This window comes from Cibotium barometz, chromosome 15 (genome assembly GCF_041138505.1).
Source record: "Cibotium barometz isolate CiBa-2024 chromosome 15, ASM4113850v1, whole genome shotgun sequence".
Classification (NCBI taxonomy): Eukaryota; Viridiplantae; Streptophyta; class Polypodiopsida; order Cyatheales; family Cibotiaceae; genus Cibotium; species Cibotium barometz.
In genome coordinates, this window is record NC_141060.1 from 53,975,668 (window position 1) to 54,001,149 (window position 25,482).

Sequence of the window (25,482 nt, forward strand, 5' to 3'; positions counted from 1 at the left end):
AACACCACCGATTCTTCCTTCAATAGAATCTCCATGGTGTTGACTCATGGGTTTAGCCAATTTATCTTCTCAATAGCTCCCATCCTTATAGTCATTGACTTAAATCTTGGGTTCAAGGTATGATTAATAGTATCCAACCTCTCCATAAGGGGTTTGAAATCAAGTCTTTCCCTAAGAAATTACATGAGAGTGTTGTTGGATATTCTCTTCTCCTCTCCCTTCTCTTGTCTTTCTATCAAGATCCCTCTTGCATGCATTTTGGCATTGAGTGAAGGTAGAGCTTTCCATAGCTCCCTTCTTCTTTGCTCTTCACCTAGCTTGTGAATCTCCAATTGGGTGACACAAGTGGTGGTTAAGTGAGCCCCTACTAGTGGTCTCACATAGGGGAGTTAACCCTTATTAGGGTTGGCTAAGTGCTATTCTCCAAATCGACCCTTGCATAGTTCCTTTATCTTCTTCTGAAAGATCCTTGCCCCCTCTGTGCAACGGATTCGGGGGTGCTAGCAGCGGAAGTAGCACTCCTTCTGCGGTGTAGGGTCCTCTCACTTGGGGCCTCACACCCCCACGGATATCCGGACAGGAGACTAATCCCTCGATTCTTCCAAAACTGAACCTGGAAAAACTTCCCTTGCCCAGAAAGCACGGGCGATTCCTCCAGGACATTTTTACTCTAACATAGTCAAGGTTATTACTGACCAAACTGATCCGACCGAACCTAAAGTCACTTGGTCAAATCAAGGAAGAAACTTGCAGTTGGGTCATAGAGATCAACGCTTTTTTTCCCATCGAGAGGCATAGCCATTGATTCCTTTTTCCATAGAACAATTACTATCCAGGATTTACATCATCTAGCGTACTATAGCAAAAATTAAGTCTCATTTTACAGATCCATCAATCCACCCCATCCAGTCCCATGGGCTAGCCAATAGCCAACCACTGTAGCGATGGGATCCAATTAAGAATTTGGTTAGGTTTCGTCCTAGGTACCAGGGAGGAAAAGAGTTCCCAGGCCCCCTAGCCGGATGTTCATGCAAACTTAAAGCTAGTCACACCACTTACACACCCAATATGAAATTTCTTTCTTCATAGATTCAACTATCTTTAAAATAATCATTTAATGAAGCCATAGTATCACTGATCACAATCCTCCAAAATATCCGGTTGAATCTTAATTTCCAATCATTTCTTCATCGGAGTATCTATGGCATCATTGGCAACTAGAACGCTCACCACCTATCCACTCAGGGGCCTTTTCGATAGTTCCTAGCTCATAGTACCCGATAAATATATTCACTTATAAAAAATTCAAGATGGAATCTCTGTTGAAGATCAGCAAGATCAACCAACAGATCCATATAAAAGAGCCATAGACTCATCTATTGAGGACCAACAAGGTCAATCAACCACATCCATGCCCGATTTCAGAAAACAACTCTTACTCCTTGTTCCAATATCTTCCACGACGCACGTGTGGGTATCTTCGGTGACCCAGAGCCCGAGACCCTCTAGGATCCTTCGCAAGTCACCTAGCGCTTCACTCATAGGCCGCTTCCTTGGTCCCTCATCCATCGTAATAATGAAAAAGATAAAGAAAATGCCAATCTTGGTGAAAAGACTTATTGCATAATGAGGCTTCTAAATCATTTCTTGGAATGAGAAGAGTAATGATACGTACATTTAGCATGTGACTAGCATCATTTAAAACTGAAAGAGCATCATTTAGTCATGCATTTATGAAAGAAATCCTCTATTTAAGATCAAGAATGCTTCAATGGCTACCCAAATAACATAAAATTGAAGAGGTCTAAAGACAAGGGAGAAGTTATCTTTTATCTTTTTAGGTGCTTCTTGATGTGATCTTAGAAGAGTTTGGTGAAGATTAGTATGAGATTAATGATATTAACCATAATCTCAATAAATTTTATCTTCATGAATCAAAGTTGCAAAAGGAATTAAAGAGAATGCACCATTCACCATTTGTATGAGTAATAGAGCATGGAAGAAGAGACAAGAAGGAGCCAATCTATAAAACAAGAAAGCATAAACTGATGGTGGATTAAGCATGTTGTTAATAGGCATAGACTATAATAGAACAATACAAAGAAGAAAATGCTATTTTCACCACCATTAGTGCTCCTCTTCAACAAAATAGTGCTTAGCAAGGGCTCCCATCATCTCCTTTGATCTACATTGCTTATTTTAGCAAAGACTCCAAAACATTTTTGAAACCCTAACTTGCACAAAGCAATGGCGGCAGCCTTCCGCATTTTGTTTCTTCCCAATCTTTGAAATATTGACCACCAAAACTTGTCCACACCACATTCACCTTGTCCAGGGTGCCTAAAATTTTAAAAATTACTCATTCTTGGCTCAAATCTTGTTCATTTTATGCTGGTTTGTTTCCAAGATCCCCATGGACATGAATGCTACCTAAATTAGAGTTTCTACAAGCCTATGTATCTCAACTTGAAGTGTTTCCATGCTTGAATCAAGATTTTCAAGAAAATTAAGAACCTATGCATGGCATGAAAATGATACTCACATTTGCTAGGATCAAAGCCAAGAGCTCTGGTAATGAATTGAAATAGATAATGACTTATGTAAAACTTGAAAGCTAAGTCCATGAAACCTTACATATAGTAAGATGCTCCAAATATACCAATAATGGCCCATGAGTCCCCTTTTATACTTGAACCCATGACCATAATCCCTAACCTAACTAATGAAGTTGCTCCTTTATTACATAGGGAGAGTGTCAGTTTGAACTATCTCTGTTTGATTTTGGGTTTTCTACATTGCAACAACATTTGGTGTGTAAGCAAGGTCGTCATCCTCATCAACGTTGCATCTTTGAGCTCATCATCAATAACTTCAACAACATTGGCATTGATTTTTACATTCATATCTAATAACATTTCGACACTACCATTTTTGTATTCTTACTAGTAACATTTCTACACCTTACCAATTTTCATACACTTTGTAGGTATCCTTTGTCACCACTAATCTACAACCATCTCGGTTACATTCAGTGTGGTGGTGTACATCGATAGTATCTCTACAGACAGTTGGGATATTTTTATTTTGTGTCGTCACAGATTAGTTATTTGTAGGCTAAAATGGTAGGTAGTTATGTATTTGGGATGCTTTCTATTGAGGTTAAGCTTAATAGGACCATATATTGGTTGCCAAAGGGATTTGGAATGTCTTCATTGGCATTGAGGCATGACAAGAATATAGCCAATAAAATTGACGAGAGCACTCTTGAACTATGCCCCACATCCATCAGACCATATCCATTGCCCAAGTACTTTGGATGGTGACACTAATTTAGATGTAACTATGTAACTGAAGCATCTTCCTTTGCACCTCCCAGAATGGAATAAGCTATATGGGGTGGTAGGGATGCACATGCACATACATTGGTGGGACTTTCCATGAAAAAAATAGAAAAATAATGGACTCAAAAAGGGCCCTCTAAGAAGAGCCATGTCATCACTTTTCTAAAAAAAGGGGGCCATGGTGGTAAACCCTATATATCTTACACTAAAACCCCCACATGTGACATACCATTGGAAAACCCTTGAAAAGTAACTTTTAAATCAACAAGCTTTGATAACTTTGGAGTTAATACACTCAAGTTATGCCTTTCCCACCAAAAGGTAGATTCCCTCATTGTGTCTCTCACCCATCTTTGGAATCTAGAGCCATAGCCACACCTTCAACCTTCAGATAGAGATAGAGATAGAGATATACTCTTCCTTTTCTTTCAAGGCTTGTGCTATGCGTTCATGTACCCTTTGCTCCAGGTTTTCCCCATTCCTTTGATCCAAAGCCCGAAGCTTTTCTTCAAGCTTCTCACATTTGGAACGTTCGATTCATAGCTCTTCTCCAAGCTCATGTAGCTTCCATAGCTTTTCTTCAAGCTTCTCATGTTTGGAACGTTTGGTTATTCATAGATCTTCTTCGATCTTATGTAGCTTCTGTTCTAAGGCACTAATTCAGTTGTGCTCTAGTGGTTCATTGCCAGGGCTCACAGCCAACTCCTGATTGTCCATATATCGCTTTAGATCATAGAACATAAAGGGGGGTGTATGTGATGTGGGAATACTATCCAAGGCCCTTGGTGCCTTGGGGGGTACGCTAGCCCACGCCAAGGAATATGCATCTTTATGGGGATGAGGTGCAAGGGAGTGGCGTAGCACGGACCCATGTTAGGCACATGTAGAAGCACTTTTGCACCGGGTAGGCACATTAGGCCTCCCGCATCGCGAGTGAGGTTCCATGGTGCGCCGAGTGCCTCTAGGGAATGCCCTCCCCACCTTGACAGTGACATTGCCAAAACGTGGAAATGGGACCGAAAACGGTGGAAATGGCGACCGATGACCGACGAGCCGTGCCATGCCGACGGGACGCGACCGACGAGACGGTGGATCATGGATGGAAGGCAAGTCCTGAGCCTAGGCCATGGGAGCTGGGACGGGCATGAAGGCAAGTGATCGGTGGGTGAGACCCATAAGGAAAACATGCGAGATGCACTCGCCGGTGGAGCCATGTCATGAAGCTTGGTTTGTGGAAGGCCTCCCCATGGCTAGATGTCCGCATCTCGCTTCTCAAAGGGGTAATTCTATTACACTCCTCTTTGGGGTGTGCATAATTCCTCTCTCTCTCTCTCTCTCTCTCTCTCTCTCTCTCTAACTCTAACTCTGTGTACGTCCCCCTCCCCTCTCTCTCTCACTTTAAAGTTCATAGATCTCTCATCTCTCTCTTTCTCATACACCTACTCTCTCTCTCTCTCTCTCTCTCTCTCTCTCTCTGTAGCTCTGTGTACGTCCCCCCCTCTCTCTCACACTTTAAAGTTCATAGATCTCTCAGCTCTCTCTCTCTCTCGTAATTCATCAAAAGGTTCTAATGTGTGCACATGAATTAAATGGGTCTAAGGTTAAATGGTTTAGGTCCAAAAACCATGGTCTTTTGGAAACCATAGTGGATTAAGAATAAGTGGTAAGTGGTAAGCTTGCAAATGGTTTTAGGTAATGGTATTTTCTAGTGTAATTTGGTATTGCATGGGTGGTGTTGGGCTCCCTTCTCTTAGTTGGATAAGTGCATGGTGGCTCATGCATGAGTTAAACCTTAGTAGTGTAGCCCGCCCTAGCCCACCAAATTCAATTACTTCAACTCAAATAATCACCTCTAGTCTCCATTTTCTTGAGTTAGTAGTAGTGAACCATGGTGTGCTATAGCATATATGGGTCATCCACATGCATAGGGAGGATGTGCTGCCAAGCTATAAAAGGAGCCCCCATCTCTTCATTTTTCACAAGCCCCCTTCTTAGAGCTTAGATGCTAGTATTTTAGTCATAAACTCCCTTACAATACTACCTTATATCCCCTTACATGTCATTGTACCCTATAACTAGTCAAACTAGCTTGTCTACATCACTTTTTGGCTTGAGGAGGCATTGTTCCCAAGGAAGAAATAGGCATGGATTTTTTATTGGATTTGAAGGCCTTCTCTACATCCTACAAAACCCATACATCAAGGACACATTGATAAGTAGATGATTCAAGCCTTGTTTATATTTTTTTTAAATTAAATTAAATATGCCCTTTTTGTACAATTGAACTCTTGTCTTTCAATTTCATTCTTTTGTTTACATTTTATCTTTTTGACAATTCATAGTAAGAAAAAATATTTTTTAAATCAAATAGGCATGTCCTTTTCAACATTAGAGACCCTTAATTTTCGAAATCAATACATTAATCTTACTGTAAGGTGTGTACAGTCAACCATAGGCTAAGTATTTATTAATACGTGGAGAAACCTTTGAAAATGATTTACTACATTAGTCTATGACCCCTGCATTAATTAATTACAATAAAACTTAGGATATAGCCTAAAATTATATTTTGGCATTTTTTTTATATGACCTTAGAAGTGGATTTGCTAATGAACATAATTTTTCCTTAGTCTTATCTCCTAAAAGTGGTATAATTTAAATTATAATTTTAGATATTATTCTAAGATTTAGTTATTTAAATTAGCCTTTGCACTATAAATTAAGCACATAGATGTGACTTTTATACTCAAATAACCCCTTTCTCATGTAGAGTCTTTGACCCTTTTCCTAAGTTGAAATGTGTAGATCATAGGTTGAAAGAGCCTTGAATTTAGCTTTAAATTTAGCATATATAACCTTAAGTTAGACCCCAACTTTAGGTAACCCTAAATTATCCTAGTTAAGCACCTTGGGTTAATTTTAAGGAAAACTTTATCCTTAGTAAAAGTAATGTTTTTAATCCTTAGGAAACTTAAATTATGAGAAATAAACCCCTTAAAAATTGGTCCATAGAAATATGAAGTCGGATAAAAAAATTTGGAGTGAAGGTTTTTACCTGGAAATAAAAAACCTAAAGAGACATAGTTTAAACCTAGAAAGAGACTTTAGTCAAATGTTGATGTGACCAATAATTCCACAGAACTAATATTAAGGAAGGTTTATGACGAGAAGAAATTGTATCAATTAAGCCATTGTGGAGAGGATAAGAGCTTAGTCCAATGTCTAATAAGATCCTAGAGAGAGAATATAGAGACACTTTATAATCTCGTATAGAAATTAACCCAATTAGTATAGATAAATGATATTGGTTAGCTTGGAATAATAAATAGAGCCTCCTTTTTAAGGTTAGGTGGGCCTCTCTAAGAATATAGAATAGCCTTTTTTAAGAAATGAAGACCATTATGAGACAGAAAGGGCATTAAGAAGGTTGGAACTACCCAAATGAATCTCATAAACATTAAATTTTACCTTGAGGTAAGATCAATATAATCATGAGCTTGATGGAGACCTTATAGAAAGGTTCAATAAAACAAACTTTTAATTGAACTTGAGGCCTAGTTGAATAGATAAACCTCGATAATATGCTTGGAAGACTTATGGCTTTGACAAAGTGTGTGAGACCCTTGCCCCCTCCGTGATTGCCCACTTCGGGGTGCCGGTTGGAGAAAGCAGCATCGGCCTCTCACGTGGGGCAGGGATTCGCACTTGGGGTCTTGCCCACGGATATCCGGACAAGAGACAAGCCCAGCAGTTCCTCCGGAATTGAACCCGTAAAAATTTCCCTCACCCTGAAGACACAGGTGATTCCACCAGGAAAATCATCTATCGTGAGAGAATTAATCTAACGAGTCAAGGTCTTAACTAACCAAACTGATCTAACCGAACTCGTAAGTCACATGGTCAGATATCAAGGAAGAGACTTGCACTTGGTCCATAGAATCACTGCTTTTTTCTCCCTTTAGTAGTAGCGAGGCGGCACAGTCATTGATTCCCTCCCATAGAACAAGGGTCTTCCCGGGATTTAATCAAACTAACGTAACTATTTGCAAGCAGGAATCCCCCAATCCAGCCTAACCCCAACTGGCCCATGGGTTAGACAACCACCTAACCACTGTATTGGTGGGATTCCTTTATATAAAAATTTGGTTATATTTTATCCTAGGTACCGATGAAAAGAGTTCCCAAGCCCCCTAGCCGCAAGGTAGACACACCACTTACACACCCACCAATATGAAATTACCTTTTTAACAGATTCGGTTGTCTTTAAAACAATCTTTCAATGAAACCATAGTATTACTGATCATAATCCTCCAAAATATCTAGTCCATTGTTTTACAAAAATTATCATCCAGACTCTCCGTTGAAGACCAGCTGGTCAACCAACGAGATCCAATATCAAAATCCAGTTCATAAAAATAATTCCCTTCCAGTTCATCTCTGAATCTTTCTCGATAGATGCATGGGTGTCCTAGCAATCGTCGCCCGCGAGCCCGTACATCACCTGGTCAGAACCCTCTAGGATCCTACTTAGGTGTCCTAGCACTTCACTCAGGGACCGCTTCGTTGGTCCCTCACCCATCGTACCGGAAGCGCACCGTTTTAACAAAACCAAGGCTGGTCAAGACCTCGATAGGCTTTGCCGCGAGCGACGTCGTTTGATGACTCCACGCCAACTGTTGCAACAAATCTCTCCTTAGTTTTAAATCACAAGCCAAATGCTTCCTCTAGCATTCTGGCGTAAAATAGTCCTTTAAAAAAAAGCAGAATTTCTATGCAAGTAGAATTCCCAGTTTGAGCTTGATTCACAAAACCCTTTTTTCCACAATCTTGATTTTCTTAATGAGAATCATTGGTCTCGCATTAGGGTAATCTACCCATCAATTTTTCTGAATTTCCAACTTAATTCTTGGTGATTTCGGTTAAGGGAAAAACTTCTCTAATTCAACAGTAGTCTATTCTTTGTATCAAAGATTTTGAATTGGTCTCATGAAGTTTTTGCTTGATTCAAATTCGAGAGATGGGTAAGTAATTTACTGACCGCCATTCTCACGATCGTGGTCTAACCAAAATTATTCGGTTTACTTCTAACTTTGATTCTTAAGGATTTTCTTTAGATAAATTAACGAAACTTCTAATCGTAAGGAAAATTCTAACTTTATGAATTTCTTTCCTTCCTAACCACAATAGAATTAAGAAATAATTCTATACAAGAATATCAAGATTTTATAAAAATACTCTTCTTCCCATAATCCAATTTTGAGTATATATCATTTTGTTGATTTATCCATATATAAATATCTTTAAATATTCTTTCCACCTATTTAATCTTCAACATTAGTATAACCTAATTTCCTATGTGAAATTATGGTGAAAACTCTTCTTTTATCCATCAAAATTAATTTAGACCTTTTCTACTTAAATACAATGAAAATTCTTCTTTTTAATTAAATAAAAATATCCATATTTTGGAATATGCCAAAAATCCCTCTTTTAACATTTAAATGTTTGGATCCTGAATGTCATGGGAATTCCTCTTTTTAATTCTAAATTCTTATGCATAAAAATAAATTTATCAAAATTTTCTCTTTTCTCTTAATTAAATAATTATGCATAAATACTAAAAAGTATTTTTCATGAATATGATAAAAATCATTCTTTTTGCTTAAAATATCTAAACCTAAAATATGGTAGGAATTCCTCTTTTAGTATTATGCATAAAAGTAAGATATGTATTTTTTTTCTAAAAAACTTACCATAGCTTTGCAGCTATTACTGATTATTCTCAATTTTCTAGTTGAATGAAAACTTGTAATGAAAATATGATAGAAGCTCTTCTTTTAAGCTTAAAATTAAACTATGTATACATATCATAATTATAACCATAATTATAAGCATAATTATGATTATTCTCCTTGATTAAGCTAAATTAAACATTCCTCCTTTCCAAAATTGTTAGTATAATCCTCTTCCTTTTTAGAATGAGTTAAAGTAAATTTTTTCTACTCATAAACAATCTAAAAATAATTAACCATTATTTTTACTAACTCAAAATCATGAAAATATCAATTCTTATTCTCTAGCTCATCAAGCCTAGAGTTTAGATTTGAAACAAGAAATTATCATTGAAAAATATCCTTTTACTAAAGATCTAGCCATAAAGATGATTAATCTTTTTTTAAGAGAGATTTTCTTAAGGAAAGCATTATAATTAAGCATAAAGATTAACTTAACTCTAATTAGACATTAAGAATCTTTGGGAAAGCTTGATTTGAAGAAAAACCATTACTTTGAAAGCATCTCAAGCTTGAGAGGGATTGAGAAGAAGAAAGTCATTGAGATAATTGAAAAAAAACCATAAAAAATAGTCTTACCTCTAAGTTTGGTTTGATTCTTTAATTAGAAATGAAGCCCTCAAGCAATCCTTTGGCCACCAAGAGGAGAAGAGCAATCTTCAAGAGTTGTAGAGAAAGGGATAATAGAAATATGCTTATTTTTAAGATAATACTGGCATGGTATAACTCAAAGATGAAAATACAAAGAAATGAGGGTCTGTTTATAGGTGAGGGAGGCCACTAACCAAGTCCAAATGGGTTCTAGAGCTTTCCAGCTTCAGTTTGACCCAATTTGGATAAGCTTTGGACCAATTTGGCTCCCTTTTTGATCTGGTTTGTTCCAAGAGAGAGGAGAGATAAAAATATCACATTTTTTTGAATTAAAAAACCCAATCAATGATGAAGAAAAAGGCACCTACTTGATGGGGCTTCCCCTCCTTACTAAGGTATCAAAAATTCATCATTTCTTCTAAATATCTCATCTTTTAACTAATATACCTTAATTTCTAACTAATAAACCTTGTACTTAGTCAACTCTTCATCTTATGTGAGCATTTACTCATTTTTGGATATTTTCTTTTATTCTTTGGATTTATCTCATCTGAACACTTGGATTAAGCCTGTTGGCCCATAGGAACCTTAATTGGACCATAATCCAAAAATTTCTAAAATGTGGACCCTTAGGCTAAGGCCTTTAATACACATATTTAATTGATTCCTAATGCACATTGGAGAATTTATTTTGAACTTTTGTTTCACGGAAATATATCTTAGATATTAGGAAAATTTTTATATCCAAAAATATCTCAATTCTAGATTACCTCTCTCTAGGCCAAAACAAGGGAAAATAATATTTTCTTGCATTTTGAAACAGGGGATGATTACATGGAATTGAGGTAAAAGCTTATTCATTATTCAGGCTATTGAGGAGGAAGAATCTTATAAAGTGATTAAAGGTGTCAAGCATGACCCTTAAAGACCTAATGCTTATGATTTAAGGGAAGACTTATGGCTTTAACAATGTGATTAAAGGTGTCAAGAATGACCCTTAAAGACCTAATGCTTATGATTTAAGGGAAGAACATACTCAAAATTTGAATCTTTATCCAAAGGATCAAGAAATTGTGATGTAAAGGCAGGGCAAAGGCTTGACAATTTGAGAAAATGTGTTTGGATGATCAAGATTGTCTCATTGGAGCTTATGATGGTTTACCCTTACTGCATTGCCCATCAAGAAGCCACCAAGATGAGGAAGGAGAGGAGGAAATGTGGTTAAGAATCTCCTGGGTGCACTACTAAGAAACCCTATGTATCACGTGCATTTAAGGGGTATTTAAAAAACCCCTTAATTGTGAATTTTTCATGTGATTAAAATGACACCTTTTTCTTTATGGACTTTTATCCACCTTCTCTGATTTCTGGTACTCGTTCCGCAGAGAATTGTCACGTACCACAGCGCTATTCTTGAAGGGCAATGTTAAATTCCTTTGGGGTCGGGGCAGGGGTGGGGACTCCCCGTCAAACAGGTCCTGTCGACGCCCCAAACTCATCAATCTGTCTGGTAAATTACTTGGTGCCCACGTGGCTCATGCTGGTTTGATTGTATTTTGGGCCGGAGCTATGAAGGCTCTTTTTTTCAAAATTGATTAAAAAAACCCCTTTTGTAAATGTATTTCTATAAATTTACCTTAAATTTTGAATTAAAAAACCCCTTTATTTGAACTCACGTGGTATACTTACATTTTTTTAGGTGAACCCCGGAGATAAGAATCCACACTGTCTCGCTTATATAGTGGCTTACCTGCCCCCACTTGCTCAGTCACCCATGCTCCTTCGACCCGGTACCTTACCCCTAAACCCTAGACACTCTCGCCTATCGTTGATCAAGCTCCATGTCCGGTTGAGCCCTACATAGTCGGTTACAAGCTACGTGACATTATCTCCCCTTTAAGAAGAGATTTCATCTGTGAAAACAAACAGAGGATAGTTTTTGGCAAGCATACTCAAGCGTTCCCAAGTGGATGCTTCCTCGTCTCTGTCCTTTCACTTGACAAGTCCCTCTTGGTACATAGTATGCCTCGTGTTCCAATCCCTAAATCCAAGAATCCTCTCAGGTTTAAGTGGAAGAGATGGTGGTTCATTTCCACCAAAATGTCATGAGTAACTACTTTATCTTGATGATCCACTATTTTTCATATTCTAATTCACCTCTCGTCGTTTGGCTATGAAATTCCCATAATAAATCTCTCACCTATGCAAATCCTTCACAAGCATTCACAGGAGACCAAGAAATGAATATAATGTCCAAACAAGTAAGACATGTTTCATACAATCTATGCATCAAACATGGGTAAATATATGCATCACATAGGTAAATATATGCATCACATAGGTAAATCATTGCAAGTTCAACAAGGCGCTCTCCGCTCTCATTATTGCAACTCCAAATGATATTGTCACCTCGCTTAAGCTCACCAATCCTTTTTGCTTGAATCAGCCATAGGAGTCTGAGCCCTCCTCTTTCCTCCATTTTTTACAATCCTTTAATGTTGGGTCCTAGAGTCCTTAATTTACCTTTAATTTCTTCTCTAAAGAACTAAACTTTCCATGATCCAACCATGTGATTACCTATAGCCTTGGTATCAACATCCTTAATCCAATCTTATCTTAATCATCTTCAGTAGGTCTACACAATCATTTAACTCTACTCTAAGATTAAGGTTATTTTAGGGTCATGGTCTTAATCATACTTTGGGGTCTAGTAGAAATCTAGATAATTTAAATGATAAAAAACAATCCAAGATTCTTGTTTTCATGATTTTAAACAAGACTTAATATTGTAAGGGTCTTTATTCAAATTTAAAGCATAATCTGAAAGTTAGAGAGGGAATAAGTATTCTTCTATCTTTCTTTCACCATGCATACCTCTATTTATTCTTAGACTCTACCCTTATCCTCAACCCACTCTTTCATTTTTGGGGTTAGACATACCCTCTCCTTAGAGTGATTAAGCTTCGGTTTATTTAATATTAGCTTGATTGGGTGGCCACAAGGTACATAATGCATATGTTGGTTTAGTGTAGGCCCTAATTTATCCCAAGAGGCCCCATTCTCATGATTTTCCTAGAGTTTCTAGTGCTTTATTACCTAAGGGATTTATGAGATTTTTCTCATCTAAAGCTTAATCTATATAGTTCCTTAATGAGCTAGTTAGTAGTAAACAATATAAACATATTTATAGGTACACGAGTGCAAAATTTGTGCACCTCATTAAAAATTAGTTCTACTTTCATAAGATTTGTAAGGGAAAACGTCCAAAAAATCTTCCCTAACCTTCCCACAACTTCACCCAAGAGAGGGTGAATTTTGGACTTCTAATTTAATTTTGTAACCTAAGGTTCCAAGTTTAGCCTAAGGTAAAATTAAGCCAAATTATATTTAACCTATTTTGAGAAAAATTTAAACCAATGGCCTCTCAAATTTTGAATTATGTTTCCCCTACTCTAAGGGTGCTTTTTTTTTCAACAAACCCCTTTTCTAATTTACTATACAAGTACAGGTTAATTTTAATTAACCTAATAAATTAATTAAGGTGTGGCTAAGGCACTATTTTTAGTCAAAAAACTTTATATTTTCTACGACTAACTTGATCCTTGATTCAAAGCTATGAATTAATTAAATTAAGGTATGGCTAAGGTTTAATTTTGTCAAAAAATTATATTTTCTAAGCCTAACTCGATTCTTGATTCAAAGCTATGAATTACCATTCATCTTAGACCTTAGAATACAAAACCATGCATGTTTACGAAACTGTCAATTTATGCATTTTTTGGAATAGGATAAATCACAACTTAAGGTGTAATATTAAATTTTGATAATCTTGTGAAGATTTAAGAAAATGCAAGAGAATTTTCAAACTTGTAGAATACAAGAGAATATTTAGAATTAATGAAGGAAAATAGCTATTTCTAGTACTATAAGAGTAAAGTACCTTGCTATATAAGATTCTAAGTACTTGTGTAAGGTCATAAGGAGATAAAATTGAGTGCACAAGTTGTAAACATGATTTTAAACTGATGTTGTAAGGGTGTAAAATACATGTGTTATGGCTGCTCTAACACATATAATATGGATACTCTAATTGGATATGGCATCCATGACATTTTATTCATTGTGGTGTAAGCCTATGTGGATAAATTATTTTTGTTGGGCTGAAAGGTGTTATCTCCATTCATGCCTTGAACAACATGAGCTTTGGCTTTGGTATAGGATTACATGTACAGATCATGGCCTCATATATTTTGCTAACATCAGAGAGCTTGAATTACTTCTTTCCTTGGATCCTATACCTATGGTGGAGTAAGAACTTGCATTACTTCTTTTCTTAGATCCTTTAACTATGGTGGAGTAAGAATTTGCAACATTGAAAGGTGCCTCAACAATGCCATATTCAATCGGTTACTCCTTAAGGTCTAAAATGTTAGTGGGAAAGTCATCATGTGGAAGAGAGAAAGCAGTGTTAGTTTGTTGGGATATATTGACATTAGAGGATTACTTGTATGGATCATGTCCTCATAATTTGCTGACAATGTAGAGCTTGCATTACTTGTCTCCTAGGATCTCCCTAGGATCCTGTACCTTTTATGAAGCATATCAGGTTTTGGGTGCATGTGTTGGATTGAGTTAGTATAGATAGTGACCACTCAAACTAGGGGCTTGAGGAGCCAAACCAAGCCCATCAGGCAAGTTGGATTTTGTGCCCCTCTCTCAAAAAAAGAAAAAACATACCAAGTTCAAGTACATGCACTAAAACTATTGTGTGCCGAATTGGATCATATACTAGTAACTTTATGCTCATACACTTTAGCAACCTATTTTGATTACATGACTACTCGTAGTTCTAGCTCGTGGTATGCAATGTGTTCAAATTTATAGGTCTAGTCAAGTTGCTATGGGCACCTCCTTGGGAGAAATAAGTGAGCACTTCTGCACATATACAACTTTAAAGAAAACGATATAAAATCTTCACTATCTCTAAATATTGGATCCCTACATGGAAGTAACCTAGATTTATATGTAGGAAGATGATAACCTAGATTTATATGCAAGAAGATGATAACCTTCATAACATACGTTCGTGTGTAGGTTGTACCTTGGTAGTAACATAGGCTATGAAATGTCATAACCTTGGTCCATGGTTAATAGCATACAAAGAATTATGCCTCAGAAATCATATAAAAATTAGTGATAAGAGGGGAGGGTGTACCTTCAAAGCTGACGAGGCGGTAACGATGGCCGATGTGCGAAGGGGCACATCGAGGGCAGGAGCTGGTAAGAGGGTGACATGGCCCTATGTGCCATGTCATAGTGTCGAACCTCATAAATATGACGTGGTAGGTGATGTGGAAACAAACTACCACATCACCTGCCACGTCATATTGTCGAGGTTTGGCAATATGATGTGGCACATAGGGCCACATCACCGCACAATGGCATATGATGTGGCGGTAGCCCAGAGTGCATTTGACATGGCGGCGTTTGTTTTGTTGATCCAAGTACCAGGTGCGACAAAAGTAATATGATGTGGCATCTGACTACCACACGTCATATTGCCAATTTTGGCAATATGACATGGCAATCAGATGCCATGTTAGCGTCCTCAATATCTATAAGTGGTAAGTCAGAAAAATAAACGTTCATGTTCGATTTTCAAGAGTTCATGTTCATCAAGCTTTCTTGTTCTTTTATCCGGCATGACTCCATGTTCATCAAGCTTTCTTGTTCTTTTATCCGGCATGACTCAAGCGTCTGTGTCTGCAAAGTGTTCGTGTTCGTTTATTTGACATGATTCAAGCAACCATGTTCGTTTATCCGACGTGATTCAAGTGTTCGCATTCGTGTTCGTTTATCCGGTGTTTGTTTATATAGTGTTCGTTCAATTAAGATTCAAGTGTATGTTTCCATTATTTTTTCAAGCATTTGTTCAAGCGTATGTTTCTCTTTTTGCCAGCTTGGCCTAAACGTGCGTGAATTTTGCATTCTTTTCCTTGGCTACTTCCTTTTTCTTTGTATTTGTCTAGTGATGGCCTTGGTAAATTATCTTTTCAATGCTCTCATCATTTCAAATACCAAAGTATTGGAAAGATATATAATCATAACATGTAGCTTAAATTAATTATAGCTAACCAAAGAAGAGCAATTCCTCCTTTCCACAATTTATAATCTTTTATGCAATTTGTTGGTGAAGGAGATCTTGGCTTGTTAGGATACTGCAAAAGATTGACTCTACAAGTGGAGCTTGGCAAACCTATATTCTCCATGTGGAGTACCCAAGGGATGGAGAAATCACATTATAAAGCAAGAGGGGTTTATTTCAAAAATACAAGACATGGAGATGGAGCTTCTGGCAGGAGCAACACGTACAAACTATCTACAAGAGATGTTCAATTGGTTTTATCGCACAATCTTTGGAAGGGTAGTTAGGGAGCGGGCCCAACAATCTAAGCTTGTGCAAGAGGCATGCAAGGCTACAAAAAGTCATGCTCGGCTTTAATGGTTGCAGACCAATGCTCCCCATAGGCATGGTGCTTGGCGTGCATGAATAAGGAGACAAGGGAGGCATTGGGTTGTGCACACACCAGCATAAATCTAGATGTAATAAGGCTAAGAAAATAAGTTTAGTTAGGTTTTTTTTTCCCTTAAAAAAACTATTAATAGTTCTTTCTCTCACTTCATTTTCATTTCACTTTTTAGAGAGCTTGAGCTCAAGATCTACGTAGTAGACACCCACGTAAGGACACCAGCACACCACCATGTTAGCATAGTCGTCGTCGTACATGGATATGGCATGCACCAAGAACACTGCACGTGTTACCATGCCTTCACATAGTGCAAGGCACCCAATGACCACATACCGGTGACACCACGGAAGAGAGAGACCCATTGGATTCTAGGACATGCCTAATGGGATCACTAGAGTCCCCAACCCTCCTCCCATAGCAACACCAGCAGTGCACACACATGTAGGCCCTTCTAGTGGGAGCAAGAGTGTGAAGAAGACCCCACAATGCAGCCACCATAGAGATCAAGACAGAGAGGCCGATGATGAGCAGTGCGACTGGGTTGGTGAAAACATTCCTACATTGCGCAGCACCATAGGTGGCAAGACCCTACTACCAGGACAAGGTCCCCTACCTACCCGGGAGGAACTTAATGCATAGGTACCACAGCAACAAGAAGAGGAGGATTCAGACTGTGAGAGAGACCAAGAGGAGGTTCCTACAAGTGCGTGCAAGTGTAGAAAGGTCAAGCTCTTCAAGCCAAGGAAGTCCCAACCTCGCCAACCCAGAGAGCTCCAAGGAGAAGGATGCGCCAAGGGCATAGGGCTCTACAAGAAATCAAGTTTTATCAGAGGAACACTGAGTTACTGAGAAGAAGATCCCCTTTCACTCGCACAGTGAAGGAGATTCTCCAACGATATAGAACAGAGTTCCATGTGCAGGGGATTGCCCTTGAAACATTGCAAGAAGCCTTTGAGGCTTACCTTGTTGGGCTTTTTGAAGACACCAATCTCCTTGCAATACATGCAAAGAGGATTACCATATCTGCCAAGGACATGCAACTAGCTTGGTGCATTCGTCGAGGCGAGCGAGACACGATCTAGAGATCTTAGATGTTAACCTTTTTTTGAAGCAACTCTTTTGTTTCAAACCCCCCTTTGTAACAAGCCTATCTGGCTTTCATTTGTAACCTTATGATAATTAAAATTTTAAGTTTCTCTTACAATGTCTCGGTGTCATCATGTTTGTTTAGCATGGAGTGTCTATCATGTGCCAGTTTGTCACCCAAGGCATCAGAAATGCTCTTGGAGGACTGAGGAAGCTATGCAAGAACAGTGCGAATTTGGCCTCTGCAACGGCGATGTAGGCTCAAAATTCGCACAGTTCTGGCACTTCTCCCCTAGCCACTCAGGATCATTTCTGATGCATTTATAATGAAGTTGAGCACACTAATTGTGAGAAATAGTAGTTTATAAGATAAAAACACCTTTAATCGTGTGTAAAAATATAGTGTTTATCATCCAATGCATCAGAATTGCTCTTGGAGGACTGGGGAAGCTATGCCAGAACAATGCAAATTTAGGCTCTGGCAGCGGCGGCGGTGCAGGCTCAAAATTTGCACTGTTCTGGCACTGCTCCCCCATCCACTCAGGATCATTTCTGATGCATTTATAATGAAGTTGAGTACACTAATTGTGAGAAACAATAGTTTATAAGATTAAAAAAAGCTTTAATCATGTGTAAAATTACATTGTTTGTCATCCACCAATGCATCAGAATTGCTCCTAGAGGACTGGGGAAGCTATGCCAGAACAATGAGAATTTAGGCTCTGTAGTAGCGGTGCAGGCTCAAAATTTGCACTATTCTGGCACTGCTCCCCTAGCCACTCAGGATCATTTCTGATGGATTTATAATGAAGTTGAGCACACTAGTTGTGAGAAACAGTAGTTTATAAGATAAAAACACCTTTAATCATGTGTAAAAATATAGTGTTTATCATCCAATGCATCAGAATTGCTTTTGGAGGACTGGGGAAGCTATGCCAGAATAGTGCAAATTTAGGCTCTACAGTGGCGGTGCAGGCTCAAAATTCACACTGTTTTGGCACTGCTTCCCCAGCCACTCAGGATCATTTTCGATACATTTATAATGAAGTTGAGTACACTAATTGTGAGAAGAAACAATAGTTTATAAGATAAAAATAGCTTTAATCATGTGTAAAATTACATTGTTTGTCATCCAATGCATCAGAATTGCTCCTGAAGGGCTAGGGAAGCTGTGCCAAAATAGTGCGAATTTGGGCTCTACAACAACGATGCACGCTCAAAATTTGTACTGTTCTGGCACTGCTCCCCTAGGCTCCTCCCAGGGTCATTTTTGATGCATTCACAAAAACATTGATGGTACAAACTAGAAAAATAATGATATACTTGATGAAAATAAGTTTGCAAAAATTGTATTGTATTCATAATAAGAACTGATACATCATCTTTACAAAAGCTTTCTTACAATATTGAGCTTCCTTCTCTTGTTATTGGGCAGAGTGTGCTCAAGGAGTGATTGGGCTATTTCTTGAGGATCCTTGATGCCTATGCTTTTGGCTATACTATACGAGCAAGAAGCTCACCCCTAAATCTAGAACCAAAAACATCGAAGACAAGGGATTTTTTAATCAGAACTATACATTTAGTGCTCTGTGCCATAGAGGCTACACAGAGCACCTTAGAGAGGGCTTTCAAAAAGAAGAGAGTGAAGGCAGATTGAGGGGTGTAGTCCCTGTGGTGGATAATGGCGATGCCATCCACAGGAAGTCGACCAAGATAGTGTGCCAATGCAGCATCATGTCCATGGACCTTGGCTTGGTCTCTCTTGTGAGATCCCCCTGTTCCCACCGAGCAATGGATTCGAGTACTAGTAGCGGAAGTAGCACTTCTCGCACGGGATAGGGGTCCCACTTTCGGGGCCTCACCCACGGATATCCGGATAAGAGACTAATCCGTCGGTTGTTCCAAAACCGAACCCGGAAAAACTTCCTTTATCGGAAAGCACGGGCGATTCCACCAGGATAATTTTTTACTCTAATGTAGTCAAGATCATTTCTGATCGAGCTGATCCAATTACATCTATTGGGATCAACGCTTTTTTCCCCATTCAAGAGGCACAGCCGTTGATTCCTATCCATAGAACAGTTACTGTCCGGGATTTATTTTATCTATCGTAAAAAACAAAAGTTTGAGTCTCGATTTACGGATCCATCAGTCCAGCCTAACCCCATCCGATCCCATGGGTTAGCCAACCGCCCAACCACTGTAGTGATGGGATCCAATTAATAATTTGGTTAGGTTTTGTCCCGGGTACCAAGGAAAAGAGTTCCAAGGCCCCCTAGCCGGATGTTCATGCAAAATAAAACTAGTCACACCACTCACACACCCAATATGAAATTGCCTTTTCACAGATTCAACCAGTTTAAAACAATCCTTTAATAAAACCATAGTATCACTGATCACCATCTTCCAATTTATCCAATTGATTCTTAATTTTTCCATCATTCCTTCATCAGAGTATCTATGGCATCATTGGCAACTAGGACGCTCACCACCTGTCCACTCAGGGGCCGTTTCCTAATCCCTAGCCCATAATACTCGACAATATAATCACTTATCAAGATGGACTCTCGTTGAAGATCAGCAAGATCAACCAACAGATCCATATAAAGAGCCATGGACTCATCCATTGAAGACGAGCAAGGTCAATCAACCAGATCCATGCCCGATTTCAGAAAACAACTCCTACTCTTGTTCCAATATCTTCCTCGACGCACGCGTGGGTATCCTAGGCGACCCAGAGCCCGAGCACTGTATGGTCAGCACCCTCTAGGATCCTTCGCAGGTGACCTAGCGCTTCACTCATAGGCCGCTTCCTTGGCCCCTCATCCACCGTACCGGAAGCTCACCATTTTAATCGCACCGAGGCTGGTCAAGACCTCGGCCGACCTTGCTACGCGAGACGTCCTTCATTGACTCTCCGTCAGCAGTTGCAACTTTATCAGTTAAGTCTCCATGACCTTAATCACAAGATGGTCAAAATGCTCCCCCAGCATTCTTGACATAAAACAGTCATTTACAAACAGCATTTACAAACAGTTTACAATACAGTTTCTATTTTAACTTTCATTTTTCCACATTATCTCTCATCAATCCACATTACTTATTCCATATTCCATTTATATGTATACTCATCTCATCACATCATTTTCCATCTCATCACTTCAGATTCCTTCACATCACATATCATATATTCACATCCATACATATATCCACATCCACATCCACATTCACATCCATACATCCACATCTACATCCATACATCTATTTTCACATCCACATCTACATGCACATTCATGCATCCACATCCATACATCCACATCTACATGCACATTCATATCCATACATCCACATCTATATGCGTACATTCACATCTACATGCATACATCCACATCTCTATGCATACATCCACATCCACATTCACATTCACCTCCATACATCTACATCTACATGCATACATCCACATCCACATTCACATTCACCTCCATACATCTACATCTACATGCATACATCCACCTCCACATTCACATCCACATCTATACATCTACATCTACATGCATACATATCCACATCCACATCTACATCTACATGCATACATCCACCTCCACATCCACATCCACATCTATACATCTACATCTACATGCATACATCCACCTCCACATCCACATCCACATCTATACATCTACATCGACATGCATACATCCACATCTCCATTCACATCTACATCTCCATTCACATCTACATGCATACATCCACATCTCCATTCACATCTACATCTATACATCTACATCTACATGCATCCATCCACATCTCCATTTACATCCTCATCTATACATCTACTTCTACATGCATACATCCACCTCCACATCCACATCCACATCTATACATCTACATCTATATGCATACATCCACATCTCCATTCACATCTACATCTATACATCTACATCTACATGCATCCATCCACATCTCCATTTACATCCTTATCTATACATCTACTTCTACATGCATACATCCACATCTCCATGCATACATCCATCTCCACATTCACACTCACATCCATACATTTACATCTACATGTAAACATCCACATCTCCATGCATAATAAAATTCTTTTAATTAATCTAGGATGATAGTTCCTAGAATATGGTAGGAAGTCCTCTTTTTATGTTTTGAATGAAATCATTGTATGCGTAATTTCTATAAAAATTTTGCCATAGCTCCACTACTATGACTAATAAATCTCAATTTTTTTCTAAGGGATAAGGCTTATCATTAAGGAAATAATTAGAATGGTCTCTAATTGGATCATCAATCCATAATGGATTGAATCATCAATATACATAAGCTAAAAGCATAGAAAAAAGCCATTAATTTGGCCTCAAGCATAGCTTAATCTTGGATTAAGGAAAAGCCTTATGAAAAGCTTCATTTGGATTGAAAAGGGTCATGAGTATGACCATTTCTTAAGTGAGAGAGAGAAAAACCATTAGAATTAAATATAAATAGAAATTTATGTAATTCTTTACTATCATTAATTAATTAACTTCAATAGCATTTCAAAAACCATACCAATTAAGCTTCTCAAGCTTGAGAGGGGTTGAGAAGAGAGAATCATTGAGAAATTATAGAAAAGATCAAAATTCACTATACTTATCTTATAATTTGCTTGATTCTTTGTTCACGGTAGAGGCTCCCAACCAATCAATTGGTTTAGTATGTTGATGGAGCCACCAATGGGAATGGAAGAAAGAGAGAAGTATCAAAAACTAGTGAATTATTAAAGAATTCACAGTTCTTGGCTTAGGTGGAGAAGAGTAACAATGCATAAGACACTATATATTTTTCAACAAGGGAAGGCTTCTATTTATAGGAAAATTGAGCTCTTAACCAAACAAACTGATTCTAGAATTTTCTAAGTCAGTTTGGTTGAATTTGGACTAGATTTGGACCTAGTTTGGTTACTTTTTGATTCGATTTGGTTCCATTTTGATTTGGTTTGGTTCAAGAGAGATGAGAGATAAAAATATCACATTATTTTTGAGTTTAAAACTCATTCAAGCATGTGAAATATGCACCTCCTTTAAAGAATTCCCTTCCTTACATATGTGTCAAAATTTTATTGCTCATAGTTTTTTTTCTAATAAACCTTGTACATTTTCAACTCTTCATCTTATGTGAAATATGCACCTTCTTTAAAGAACTCCCCTTCCTTACATATGTGGCAAAATTTTATTGCTCATAGTTTTTTTACTAATAAACCTTGTACATTTTCAACTCTTCATCTTATGTGAAATATGCACCTTCTTTAAAGAACTCCCCTTCCTTACATATGTGTCAAAATTTTATTGCTCATAGTTTTTTTACTAATAAACCTTGTACATTTTCAACTCTTCATCTTATGTGAGCATTTACTCATTTTTGGATATCTTCTTTTACAAATTGGACTTATCTCCTCCCTACACATGGATTGATGCTATTGGCCCATAGGAACCTTAATTGGACCATAATCCAAAAATTTCTGAAAATCTAGACCCTTAGACTAAGGTTCTTTATACCTATTCCCAATTAATTCCAATTGCACATTGGAAAATTCTTTCTGAATTTCTGTTTCAGGGGGATTTATTTTAATAAGGTGAGATATTTTTCTATCCAAAAATATTCAAAATCTGAATATTATCTCTCTAGAATATTTTCTCTCTCTAGGTTAAAACAGCCACAAACAAGATCTCTTATATTTCAGAAAAGGAATTGATTACAGGGGAATATGCTAGACATCAAAAAGGGGTTGGGGGAGGAATCTTACATTCTACCCCACTTAAAAAAATGCGAGATGTCCTCATCTCGCAACTGGGATAATTTCGCAAGATGCACGAATATGAGACTTAGAGAAAAATTTTAATCAAGATTAACCACCAAGAAAAGTCTTAAAGAAAGCAAGATAAGAACAAGATTTAAACTTTATTCATTCTCGGAACTTATACAGTAAAGATAGAAGAACTCTTTACACTTCCATAAGCCTGTCCATCATATGGTCACAAAAGCAGCACTCACAAGCTGCACAAGTACAGGGTAACTCATCTATGGGAATGATTCTGCTCGTTATTGCCGCACCTATCTCAGTGGTATGAGGTGATCTAACAAAAGGACCTCTGAGAGGCAAGCCAAAAACGGGATAAAGGCATATCTTCTCATGAGGAAGAAAACACGCCAGTAAGAAGACCCGCTCAGAAAACCCAAGATGCCTTGATCTCATGACGCAGTAGTATCGGGGACCCAAACCCAAAGCTTCAATAACCATGGCCAAGCGGACATTGTTACGAAAGTGCTGCTGACCCTAGGGTGTTACCCTAGTTATGTTTTGATAGGTCCGCCATTTGGTCTGAGCTACAGAAGTTCCTAGGTGAAGAAAAAGTGAGCGCTCATACTGTTCTATAAAGTCTTTCTTCACAGACTCTCTTGCATCTTGAAGGTGAGAAATCATCAGGGATAAAACTAATTCCTGTTGCCAAGCCATGAAGGAGATTAAGAAAGAAAGGAGATTGATGGGAGTAAGATTACTGTGAGCGACAAGTAAAAGTTACGACTTATATAAAGGAAGGAGCTAGCGTAACCTAGAAGCCAACGGTAACTTACCACTGAAGTTTTACCGTCTTTCCATGATTTGTGTTTGACACATTTTTCTATAGAAGGCATTAAGAATTTTGAGATGAGGAGATAAAAGAAGCTTGTAGGCCACTGAAGTTTTATCGTCTTTCCATGTTTTCTATAGAAGGCATTAAGAATTTTGAGATGAGGAGATAAAAGAAGCTTGTAGGCTAAGTCACCTACTTTCATTGAATTCACATATAAGGGTCACAATATCTGGGGGATAACTTCTTATACTCCCCAAGAGATAAAGAACTTCTTTTGGGCCGTACTCGAATGAAAACCAAAACCTTGGTATCCAAAACACCAATTCTCACTTCTGAACTCGTTGTTCTAAATCCTTAAAACAGGTGGGACTCCTGAGAAGTATTCTAGGAAAAGGGTCTTCTTTTTTTAAACAGAAACTTTCTTTTGTTTTAGAGAGGGAATAATTATAAGATCAGAAAGGGAGATTCTTAATCCTGTATACCTCGAAGGTTGGGGAGGAATCTTACATTCTACCCCACTTAAAAAGTGCGAGATGTCCTCATCTCGCAAGGTAGAGGACAGCTCTTTTTCTTAAGATCCAATTTTATTATGAGGTTCCTTGTATTATGGTTAACCCAACAGAACACTGGGATAAATATCACTTATATAGAACTCATCATTAAATAACAATTCATTCAGATCATATCATTCATATCTTTAACATGATAATGGTCCATTAGACCGAAAAGTTTCCTTCGAAACATTTCTCCACAGAAATTACAGTCAAGCAAGTTCTCAATTTGACATCCCTTAACTTGATCTACCGGTCAAGTATTAACAGTAGCAATCTGACAGCACAACCCACTAATCTCATAGTGATTTGTTGAATTCATTATCATCATTCTAGTTATGAATATCATCACGGGGACTCGTCCCATTCCCCCTCATTGTGGTTTCATTATATTTCAACTAATTTTTAAAAATCATCATTTTTCAATCAGAATTTTCAATCAGAATCCAAATCAATTCATCAATTCTCAAACAGAATTAAAAATCATATCAATCACATTCGAAATCATCATCTGGATAGCATTAACGCTTATAATTTCAAGTCTTAGATTTACTCGTATATATTGTCAGTAAAGAGTTGCAGTATACTCTCGGTATATACGGGTAGTCACGGCCCTTGGAATTATAAGGTAAATACTATCATGTCTAGGCCTCAAGCAAGTCAGGGATTCTACATAATTGCGGTACTTCCATGTGAAGACCCAATTACCAAATTACGAATTTCAGTTTGAATATCAAATTGTATGAATTATCTCACACAATTATAACCTTTTTGTGTTTCTTGATAAATTTTTGATATATTTGTCTTCTCAGTTGATCTTTATTAACCAAATGCTTTGATACCAACTGTGAGATCCCCCTGTTCCCACCGAGCAACGGATTCGGGTACTAGCAGCGGAAGTAGCACTTCTCGCGCGGGACAGGGGTCCCACTTTCGGGGACTAACCCACAGATATCCGAATA